Source organism: Macaca nemestrina, chromosome 1 (assembly GCF_043159975.1).
Source record: "Macaca nemestrina isolate mMacNem1 chromosome 1, mMacNem.hap1, whole genome shotgun sequence".
Lineage (NCBI taxonomy): Eukaryota > Metazoa > Chordata > Mammalia > Primates > Cercopithecidae > Macaca > Macaca nemestrina.
In genome coordinates, this window is record NC_092125.1 from 140,832,219 (window position 1) to 140,843,770 (window position 11,552).

Genomic DNA, 11,552 nt, shown 5'->3' on the forward strand with positions numbered 1-11,552 from the left:
TGAAGATACCTGAAATATGACAAGCTATAATCCAGGGAGTCTCCACCCTGGCACTGATATTTGGAAGTAGCCAAATAATTCTGTTTTGGGAGGCTCCCCTGTACATTGTAGGATGTTTTGCAGCATCCCTGGCCTCTACCCAGTAGATGCCAGTAGCACCCCCTCCTTTAGTTGTGACAACCCAAAATGTCTCCAGACATGGTCAAATGTCACCAGCAGGAAGGACAGAGAATGAAAATCACTGCTAGTTGAGAACCACTGGTATAAATTTAGAATTGGGTCATAAAAAGAGTCACTAGGGCCAAACAAAAATGTATACATCATTTGGGGTTTCGTACGTGGCAGAGCAGCTCCCTCACTGCAATATATTGAAAGTCAGCCCTTGACACAAGGGTTTGTAAAATACAGAAACAAAAACTAGGCCGGGCGCGGTGGCTCAAGCCTGTAATCCCAGCACTCTGGGAGGCCGAGGCGGGCGGATCACGAGGTCAGGAGATCGAGACCATCCTGGCTAACACGGTGAAACCCCGTCTCTACTAAAAAAAATACAAAAAACTAGCCGGGCGAGGTGGCGGGCGCCTGTAGTCCCAGCTATTCGGGAGGCTGAGGCAGGAGAATGGCGTAAACCCGGGAGGCGGAGCTTGCAGTGAGCTGAGATCCGGCCACTGCACTCCAGCCCGGGCGACAGAGCGAGACTCCGTCTCAAAAAAAAAAAAAAAAAAACAAAACAAAAAACAAAAACTATATGTGTGTGTGTGTGTGTGTGTGTGTGTGTGTGTATACACACACCAGCCAGGTACCATGATTCATGCCTGTAATTCCAACACTTGGGGAAGATGACATGGGAGGACCCTTTGAGGCCAGGAGTTGGAGACCTGCCTGGGCAAGATGGGAAGCCTCAGTCTCTTTAAAAAAAAAAAAAGTGTATATATTATACACACACACACATATATATATACACACACACCGCTATTAAAGATGCATCACAAATTTGACTATTTCCAGTAGTCAGTGAAAAAAGTAGTATCTGAACCACAATGAGGTACCATTTCACACACCTATTAGGATGGCTATTTAAAAAATGAAAATATGCCCTGTGAAAATCAGGGAGCTAAAAAAAAAAAAAAAAAAAAAAAAACCATTGGCAAAGATGATGTGGAAAAACGAACCCTCGTACATTGCTGCTGGGAGTGGAAAATGGTGTAGGCTTTGTGAGAAACAGTTTGGTGGTCTTTAAAAATGTTAATTGTAGAATTACCATGTAACCCAGCAATTCCACTTCTAGACATATACTCAAAGCAGTAACTCAGATACTTGCACACCAGTGTTCACAGCAGCATTAGTCATGATAGCCAAAATGTGGGAACAACTCATATGACCATCAACAGGTGAATGGGTAAGTAAAATGTGTATATCCTACATATACAATGGAATACTATTCAGCCATAAAAAGTAAAATTTTACTAATGCTACAAAATAGATGAACCTTGAAAGCATGCTAAGTGAAATAAGCCAGAGACACATAGTATGATTCCACTTATATGAGATATCTAGAACAGGCAAATTCATAGAGACAGAAATAGAGTAGACATTACCCAGCAATGGAGGTGAGGGAAGAGAGTTAATGGCTTAATGGATACAGAACTTTTGTTTGGAATGCTGGAAAAGTTCTGGAGATGGATAGTGGTTATGGCTGCACGACACTGATTGCATTTAATGCCACGGAGTTGTACATTTAAAAATGGTTAAAATTATTTTTTAAAATATACTAGGCATGTTAAGAATTTAGCATCAGCCAGGCATGGTGGCTCATGCCTGTAATCCCAACACTTTGGGAGGCCAAGACAGAAGGATCACTTGAGCCCAGGAGTTCAAGACCAGCCTGAGCAACATAGCAAGATCCCATCTCAAAAGAAACAAAGAACTTAAAGTCAACTTATTTACTAAAGATACTCAAATAAAGATAATTAGAAGGAAAAAAAAGTAAAACCTGCAGTTATAAAATTTGCAGCGCCCACGAAGTAAGAAAATATTTAGGTGTAAAATTCTAGCACTACAGCACTAGACTGGGACTGAAGCTTTGTATTGATTAATCCTGGACAAATAACAGAACATCATGACCTCCTTGCTGATCCATGGACACACCAGACTCCCATCAGGACCCTGCCCTTCCTAGGATGCTCAGCTAAATACTACAAGGCAGATCCCCACCTCCACCAGGTCTCTGCTCAGACTGCACAGGAGGTCTTTTCTGATCCTTCCGTTGAAAAAGGCTCTTCCTAGCTTTGCTTTTCTCCATAGCACTGATTACAGTCTGACATCCTACCCGTTTTACATATTCGTTGGTTTATGGTTTATCTCCTCACACTGGAATGCAAGCTTTATGAGTGCAGAGATTTTTATCTGTATCCCAGCAGTGCCTTGGCTCTCAATAAATATTTGTTGAATGAATGCATGAATAACTGAAGAAGTCATTTTACTTCAATGTCTTCGTTATTTTAACGAGATAAGCAACATCTGTGAAATACAAATGTCAGTAGAAAGTCCAGGATTCCAATGCAGCCAGCCTAGCTCAGGAGTCCTCTAATTACACAATATTGCTTTGGCACAGGCACCCATCAGTCACTGTTGAGGAAGCAAAGATGAACCAGACCAACTCCTACCCTCATGCATGGGGCAAGAGATACAGGAATACAGATGCACTGCCATGGGAATTCAGAGGTTACATCCAACTTGGGGGAGGGACTTCTTTTGCATCCCTGCCCATTCCCCACCCTGTGTACAGGATGGTGCCCGTGACCCTGCCACAACCCTTATGTACCACGTCCCATTCTCTCCTACCCTATGACCTGCTCAGAGGTGACCTGCTGATGTCACCTAACTGGGTCTATAGCTGCATCTCTCCTGCACTCCAGATTTTACCAAGAATGTCTGAAAATGGGGCATCTTAAACCAGGCCCAGAGAACGTTTTTAAATCCTCCTGAACTGACTGTCAGTTCGCTACTGTGTCCACGGTGAGATCAGAAGGCTGCTGTGTCCTCACTCCCCTGTTACCTACGGTTGGCCACTTTTTCAGAGACCGCATAGCGTCTTCTCTGAGGCTGTCCTCCGTTACAGGAGAAAGCAGAGTCAGGTGGAAAGAAACTGGTTGGCTTTAAAGATGTTGTTTCTCTGATTTTTTTTTTAAAGGAAATGCATACTGTACACATGAGAGACTCCAAGGCTGAGATGGTGTGGCAGTTGAGATGCACCTGGGAGCTCCTAACTGTTCCCTGCCTCTGCCTCAGAGGGCGGGACGGCAGCCACTGCACACCACCCCCTCCACAGCAAACCAGTCAAATCTTGTCTCTTCTCCCCACCGAGGGGCTCTTCCCCTCCAGCAGAAGCTTTCCTAGTCTCTGGTGTCACCTATGCCCTTCCCGCCCCAGGACAGGAAAAGATGCACCCCCTTGGTACTTGCTGTACTTCTACATTCAAGGCACAATTTTGTGTCTCAGCCTAACCTCAACCAGGATGACTTCTTCATGGGTAGAAGAGATGACATCTTATTCATCAGCCTGCTTTGTCACTTTTGTATGTCTCAAGGTCCAGCATCTGTCCTTGTGCCTGTCACTGGAGTGCAGAATTAGACTTACCATGCTCCATTTACAAAGAGAGAGTTTTAAAACATTTAGCACATGAATGAATGTTTGTCTCTGCAGCCTCCTTACCACCAAATAGACTTAAGATCAAGCTTCAGCTTCCCAGGAGTCTGTGAGCCATTTCCCTCTCCCAGCTCCCTCGGCGCGGCTGAACTAGTGCCAGAACTACAAAAGCAAACAGCCAGGTGAAGTGGTAGAAAACCAAAGCATGGGAGTCATGATGTTAAGCACAAATTTTTAAAGAACAATTTCATGCATTTCCACCCATTAACTCTTAGTCCATTCAGAGGCTGAAGGCAGGTCCAGCTCTGCCCTTTTCTGGCAAGCTGCCTTCTAGTTGTTCTGTGGAGGGATGTTCCTGGTGGGCAGCTCCCCAGGCCAGTGCTGGGATTTGAGTAATCACAGGCCCAAGTAGGATGTGTGGGAAGGTGTGCTGTTTGGTCTGGCTCACAGCCGCTGACACTCTGCAGCTATTTTAAACGGATCCCACAACCTTTCATTTGCTTCACTAATTTCTCTAAAATAGAATTGTTTATTTGTGGGTGAAAATTGGAGAAGTTTCTTGTTCATCACCAAACTGCTCTTTGGTGAGACTGGAGACAATGCATGTACTGGAGCCTGAAGGGCTTGGCACATAGTAAGTGTTCAATCAACAGTAGCTGCTGTTGTTAGCTGAGTTCCCTGAGAAAGAGAGATTGTACATGGCATCTCTGAATTCCCCAGAACCAGTACAGGCTGCTCGGTAAATCGTTATTGATGAGAGTGTTCCTTCTGACTTGACTTCTCACCTGCGTCCTCTGTCCACATGGTATCTCCACATGTTTGCCATGTGTGGCACATTGGAGGTATTGTTTGAGGTGATTGCACAACAGTCTCTACTTCCTGATTGCTAGTCGTGGTAATGATAATAGTAGTTATTATTATACGGTAATATCCTGCATTAGTCAGGATAGGCTGGATTTTGCTGTGTTAACAAATACTCGGCCGGGTGCGGTGGCTCAAGCCTGTAATCCCAGCACTTTGGGAGGCCGAGACGGGTGGATCACGAGGTCAGAAGATCGAGACCATCCTGGCTAACACGGTGAAACCCCGTCTCTACTAAAAAATACAAAAAACTAGCCGGGCGAGGTGGCGGGCGCCTGTAGTCCCAGCTACTCGGGAGGCTGAGGCAGGAGAATGGCATGAACCCGGGAGGCGGGGCTTGCAGTGAGCTGAGATCTGGCCACTGCACTCCAGCCTGGGCGACAGAGCAAGACTCCGTCTCAAAAAAAAAAAAAAAAAAACAAATACTCTAAAATCTCAGTAGTTTACATCAGTTCTCACTCATACTGTGTGTCCATCAAATGCTGGCTGTGGCTCTGCTCTATGCTGTTTTTACTCTAGGACCCAGGCTGATGATGCTACTCCTATTTTGAACATTGCTGAGTGTTATGGTAGAGGGCAAAGGGATACAGTGAACCACATGCTAGCTCCCAAAGCTTCTCCCTGGATGTAATATACATAATTTCGAGGCACATTTCTTTCTTTTTTTTTTTTTTTTTTTTTTTACCTGGAGTCTCACTCTGTCTCCCAGGCTGGAGTGCAGTAGCACGATCTCGGCTCATTGCAACCTCTGCCTCCTGGGTTCAAACGATTTTCATGCCTCGGCCTCTCGAGTAGCTGAGACTGTAGGAGTACATCACCATGCCCGGCTAATGTGTGTGTGTGTGTGTGTGTGTGTGTGTGTGTGTGTGTGTGTGTGTATTTTTAGTATATTTAGTATATTTTAGACGGGGTTTAACTATGTTGGCCAGGCTGGTCTCAAACTCCTGACCTTGTGATCCACCCGTCTCGGCCTCCCAAGGTGCTGGAATTACAGGTGTGAGCCACTGTGCACAGCCAGAGGCACATTTCATTGGCTAAGGTAAGTCACATGCTAAGACATCCCAGGGAGAGGGCAGTGAATATTTGGAAACATAGTACTTACTCTGTGCCAACAAGTACTCTGAGTACATTTTAGAAACAATGGCTTTATTGTGATATAATTCACACACTATAAGATTCAACCTTTTAAAGTGTACAATTGCATAATACAGCACAGAGTTGTACAACCATCACCACTATCTAATTTCAGAATATTTTCATCATGAAAAAAGAAACCTAATACTCATTAGCAACTACCTACCATTTCCTCTTCCCAGCCCCTGGCAACCATTATTCTACTTACTGTTTCTATGAATTTGCCTATTCTGGACATTTCATATAAATGAATAATAGAATGTGGCTTTCTGTGTGTGCTTCACTTAGCATAATGTTTTTGAGGCTAATCCATTTTGTAGCATCTCTTAGTGCTTCATTATTTTTTTCTTTTTATTTGCTGAATAATGTTCCATCATATGGGTGTACCTCATATTGTTAATCTATTCATCAGTTAATGAAGATTTAGTCTGTTGTCATTTCTTTCCTGTGATGAACGATGCTGCAATGAACATTTATGTACATGTTTTCGTGTGGACATAGGTTTTCAATTCTGCTGGGCATATACCTAGGAGTAGAATTGCTGGGTCATATAATAATTCCATGTTTAACATTTTGAGGAATTTGCCATACTGTTTTGAGTGTCTGGAGTATTTTATCATCCCACCAGCAATATATGATAAGGGTTCCAATTTCTCCACATTTTCATCATCACTTAATATTTTTTCTTTGTTTTGTTTTTTTAATATCATTTAATTTTATTTTTAATTGAAAAACAACTATTATATATGTTTATAAGATACAATGTGATGTTTTGATATATGTTTGCAATGTAGAATGATTAAATCAGGCTAAACACTTTATGTCTTTTTTTATTTTAACCAACCTAGTGGGTGTGAAGTGGAATCTCATTGTGGTTTTGATCTACATTTTCCTAATGACTAATAGTGTTGAGCATCTTTTCATATACTTATTGACCCTTCATATATATAATCTGGAAAATGTCTACTTAAATCCTTTGCCCATTTAAAAAATTGGGTTATTTGCTTTTTATTGCTCAATTGTAAGAGTTATTTATATATTCTGCATACAAATCCTTTATTAGATATATTATTTGCAAATTTTGCAAATATTTTCTATTCCATGAGTTGTCTTTTTACTTTCTTGATGGTGTGCTTTGAAACACAAAGTTTTAATTTTGATGAAGTCTATTTTATCTATTTTTCCTTTGGTTGCTTGTGCTTTTGATGTCATATCTAAGAAACCGTTGCCTAATTCACGGTCACCAAGATTCACTCCTATGTTTCCTCTAGGACTTTTATAGTTTTAGCTCTTACATTTAGGTTGATGAATCATTTTGCATATGGTAAGAGGTAGGAATCAAGTGCTTTTTAAAATAAATTTTTTGTGTTGGAATAGTTCTAGATTTACAGAAAAGTTGCAAAGATAGTAGAGAGTTTCCATATACCCTTCTCTCAACTTCCTCTAACGTCTAATATAATCATGGTACATTTGTTAAAACTAAGAAATTAAGAATTGTACAATAGTATAAACCACAGACTTTATTCAATTCTACCAGTTTCTCCACTAATGTTTAGGCTGAAAACTTATATTCATTACAAATGGAAATTTATGATATTGAATATAATTGGGGAAATTTTCCTCTCTAATCGGATGACTTCATAGATTGTAGTTACAGCACATGTTATTGCTATCATGCTTCTTACCATCCTTAGAATGAATATTATGAATTACAGAGAGTTATCCTTTCTCTGGTTTAACTAAGATCATCCCTATCCTAGGGCCAGCATACCTGGAGATTAGAGTGGTCACGGCACTGAGAAGAGTGAAATGACTGAGAGCTTTCAGATACCTGGTGATTTATCATTAGATGAATTTTAAATAAACTGCTTTGGATATAGAAAACTCATTGCCAGTTTTCACTGCAGATGAGGCCATCATCTTCCTAGTAAATGATTTGTCAAGGACTGCTGGGTAGCCATGAAAGCTTAGTAGGATTAATGATGAAAAACCCTAAGTGAAATAAGTCAAGTACAGAAAGACAAATACCACACAATCTCACTTATATGTGGAATATATAAAAGCTGAACTCATAAGAGCAGAGAGTAGAATGGTGGTTACCAGGAGGTTGGGGGAGGGGGTGGGGTGGGATGCTGGTCAAAGGATACAAAATTTCAATAAGACAGGAGGAGTAAGCTAAAAAGATATGTTGTACAACATGGTGACAATTAACTATTGTCTACTAAGTATTAACTATCGTTAATAACATTCTGTATTTGAAAATTGCTAAGAGAATAGATTTTAAATTTTCTCACTACAAAATAGTAAGTATGTGAGGTCATGCACATGTTGATTGGCTTGATTTAGCCTTTCCACAATGTATATATATTTCAAAATATCATGTTGTACATCATAAATATATACCATCTTTATTTACCAATTTAAATTAATGAATGAATTAAACCAAAATCTGGAATGGCTACTCGACCCATATAAAATTAAAGATTTTCTATAATTTTCCTTTTGCTCAAAAGCCGTTGCTAGGAACAGTTCTCTTCCTTCCTTCCTTCCCTTCCTTCCTTCCTTCCTTCCTTCCTTCCTTCCTTCCTTCCTTCCTTCCTTCCTTCCTTCCTTCCTTCCTTCCTTCCTTTTCTTTTATTTCTTTCTTTTTTTGAGACAGGGTCTCACTCTGTCACCCAGGCTGGAGTGCAGTGGCATGGCAGCCTCAACTTCCTGGGCTCAACTGATCCTCCCACCTCAGCCTCCAAGTAGCTGGGACTGCAGGTGTGCAACACTACACCTGGCTAATTTTTTCTTTTTTTCTTTTTTTCTTTTTTACTTTTTGTAAACATGGGGCCTTACTATATTGTCAGGCTGGTCTCAAACTCCTGGGCCAAGTAATCCACCTGTCTTCGCCTCCCAAAGTGCTGGGATTACAGGCATGAGCTACTGCACCTGGCTCCTTATTCTTTTTTTCTTTTAATTTAATTTAATTTTATTTTGAGTTCCAGTATACATGTGCACAACATACAGGCTTGTTACATAGGTAAATGTGTGCCATGGTGGTTTGCTGCACCAACCAACCCATCACCTAGGTATCAAGCCTCACATACATTAGCTATTTATCCTGATGCTCTCCCTCCCCCCACTCCCACCTACACGCCCCAGTGTGTGTTCTTCCCCTCCCTGTGTTCTCATTGTTCAGCTCTCATTTATAAGTGAGAACACGTGATGTTTGGTTTTCTGTTCCTGTGTCAGTATGCTGAAGATAATGGCTTCCAGCTCCATCCATGTCCTTGCAAAGGACATGATCTCATTCCTTTTTATGGCTGCATAGTATTCCATAGCATATATATACCATATTTTCTTTATTCAGTCTATCATTAATGTACATTTGGGTTGACTCCATGTCTTTGCTATTATGAATAGTGCTGCATGAACATACTTGTGCGTGTATCTTTATAATAGAATGATTCATATTCCTTTGGGTATGTACCCAGTAATAGGATTGCTGGGTCAAATGGTATTTCTGGTTCTAGGTCTTTGAGGAATCGCCACACCGTCTTCCACAATGGTTGAACTAATTTACATTCCCACCAATGTAAAAGCGTTCCAATTTCTCCACAGCCTCTCCAGCATCTGTTGTTTCTTGACTTTTTAATAATCACCATTCTGACTGGCATGAGGTGGTATCATTGTGGTTTTGATTTGTATTTCTATAATGATCAGTGATGATGAGCTTTTTTTCATGTTTGTTGGCCACATGTATGTATTCTTTCGAGAAGTGTCTGTTTATGTCCTTTGCCCACTTTTTAATGGAGTTGTTTGCTTTTTTCTTGTAAATTTGTTTAAGTTCCTTATAGATTCTGGATATTAGATATTTGTCAGATGAATAGATTGCAAAAATTTTCTCCCATTCTATAGGTTGTCTGTTCACTCTGGTGATAGTTTCTTTTGTTGTGCAGAAGCTCTTTATTTTAATTAGACTCCTTATTCTTTGTAGAGACATTCTGAAATATTTTCAGGAAGAAATGATATGATATTGGAATTTACTTCAAAGTAGTCTGGTGGAGGAGGGAAGCAGTGCAGGGGACAAAAATGAAACAAGATTAGCCATGGATTTACTTCTGAAGCTGAGTGATAGGTACTTTGGGTGTGTTTTTCTATTCTCTTAGGTAGAGTTTGATTTTTAAAAATATGTTTGAAAACCTAGATGATGGGTTGATAGGTGCAGCAAATCACCATGGCACATGTATACCTATGTAAAAAACCTGCACGTTCAGCACACGTATCCCAGAACTTAAAGTAAAATAAAATTTAAAAAAAAGATGTTCAATATTTTCCATGCAAATAAGCAATAAACAATAAAACATCCTTTGCTGTGAACTTGTGGGAGGACCTGAGGATTTGGCAATGTGAACAATCTCCAAGGAAAGATGAAGGACTGGCATCCCAGATGTAAGTTGGCTCATGGGAAGCCCACTCTACCTAACTCTACAAACCATAGTCAATGGCCCAGATTTTTGGAGCACCCAAGCCAGTCTTTAACCAGAGCTCAGTAATGGTCTCCCACTTTAAGCAACTGATTTAAAATGCAAATTCAGTAAAGCACTTGAGGTGCTGGACATATTCTAGATCTTGACTTGGATATTGTGATGGTTAATACTGAGTGTCAACTTGATTAGATTGAAGGATACAAAGTATTGATCCTGGGTGTGTCTGTGAGGGTGTTGCCAATGGAGATTAACATTTGAGTCAGTGGGCTGGGAATGGCAGACCCACCCTTAATCTGTGGGCACCATCTAATCAATTGCCAGCACATAAAACCGGCAGAAAAATGTGAAAAAACTAGACTGGCTTAACCTCCCAGCCTACATCTTTCTCCTGTGCTGGATGCTTCCTGCTTTTGAACATCGGACTCCAGGCTCTTAGCTTTGGGACTCGGACTGTCTTCTTGTTCCTCAGCTTGCAGACGGCCTGTTGTGGGACCTTGTAATCGTGTGAGTTAACACTACTTAATAAATTTCCCTTTATATATATACGTGTGTGTGCATGTGTGTGTGTGTGTGTGTATCCTATTAGTTCTGTCCCTCTAGAGACCCCTGACTAATACAGATTTTGGTACCAGGAGTGGTTCTAGAGGAACAGAATATTAAGGATGGAGTTCTTTTGTTGGTTTTGGGTTTCTGGGGTTGGCTGCTTAATATGATTAGACCCAAAAATGCTAAGGGCTCTAATTCTAATAGTATGGAGAACACTGATAGTCCTTGGCATGAACTGTTTAGAGAGTTATGCAAAATAAATGCATTTGACACTCCTGATTCACCATTTGTTCCAGGCAAGGAGTTTAGTGACTGTCTACATAATACCTTTGACTCTATGTGGAGAACCAAAGAACGTGGTTGGGTGCAGTGGCTCATGCCTGTAATTCCAGCACTTTGGGAGGCCAAGCCAGGTGGATCACTTGAGGTCAAGAGTTCAAGACCAGCTTGGCCAACATGGTGAAACCCCGTCTCTACTAAAAATACAAAAAAAAATTAGCCAGGTGTGGTGGCAGGCACCTGTAGTCCCAGCTACTCTGGAGGCTGAGGCACGAGAATTGCTTGAAACTTGGAGGTGGAGGTTGCAGTGAGCTGAGATTGTACCATGGCACTCCAGCCTGGGCGACAAGAGCGAAACTCCATCTCAAAAAAATAAAAAATTAAAAAAAAAAATCGGGTGTGGTGGCATATGCCTGTAATCCCAGCTACTCAGGAGGCTGAGGCAAGAGAATTGCTGGAACCTAGGAGGCAGACGTTGCAGTGAGCCGAGATTGTGCCACTGCATTCCAGCCTGGGCAACAGAGCAAGATTCCGTCTCAAAAAAAAAAAAAAAAAAAAAAGAACAAACCTGAACAATAGAAAAGTTTTCCTAGATGAGCAAGACAACTCATT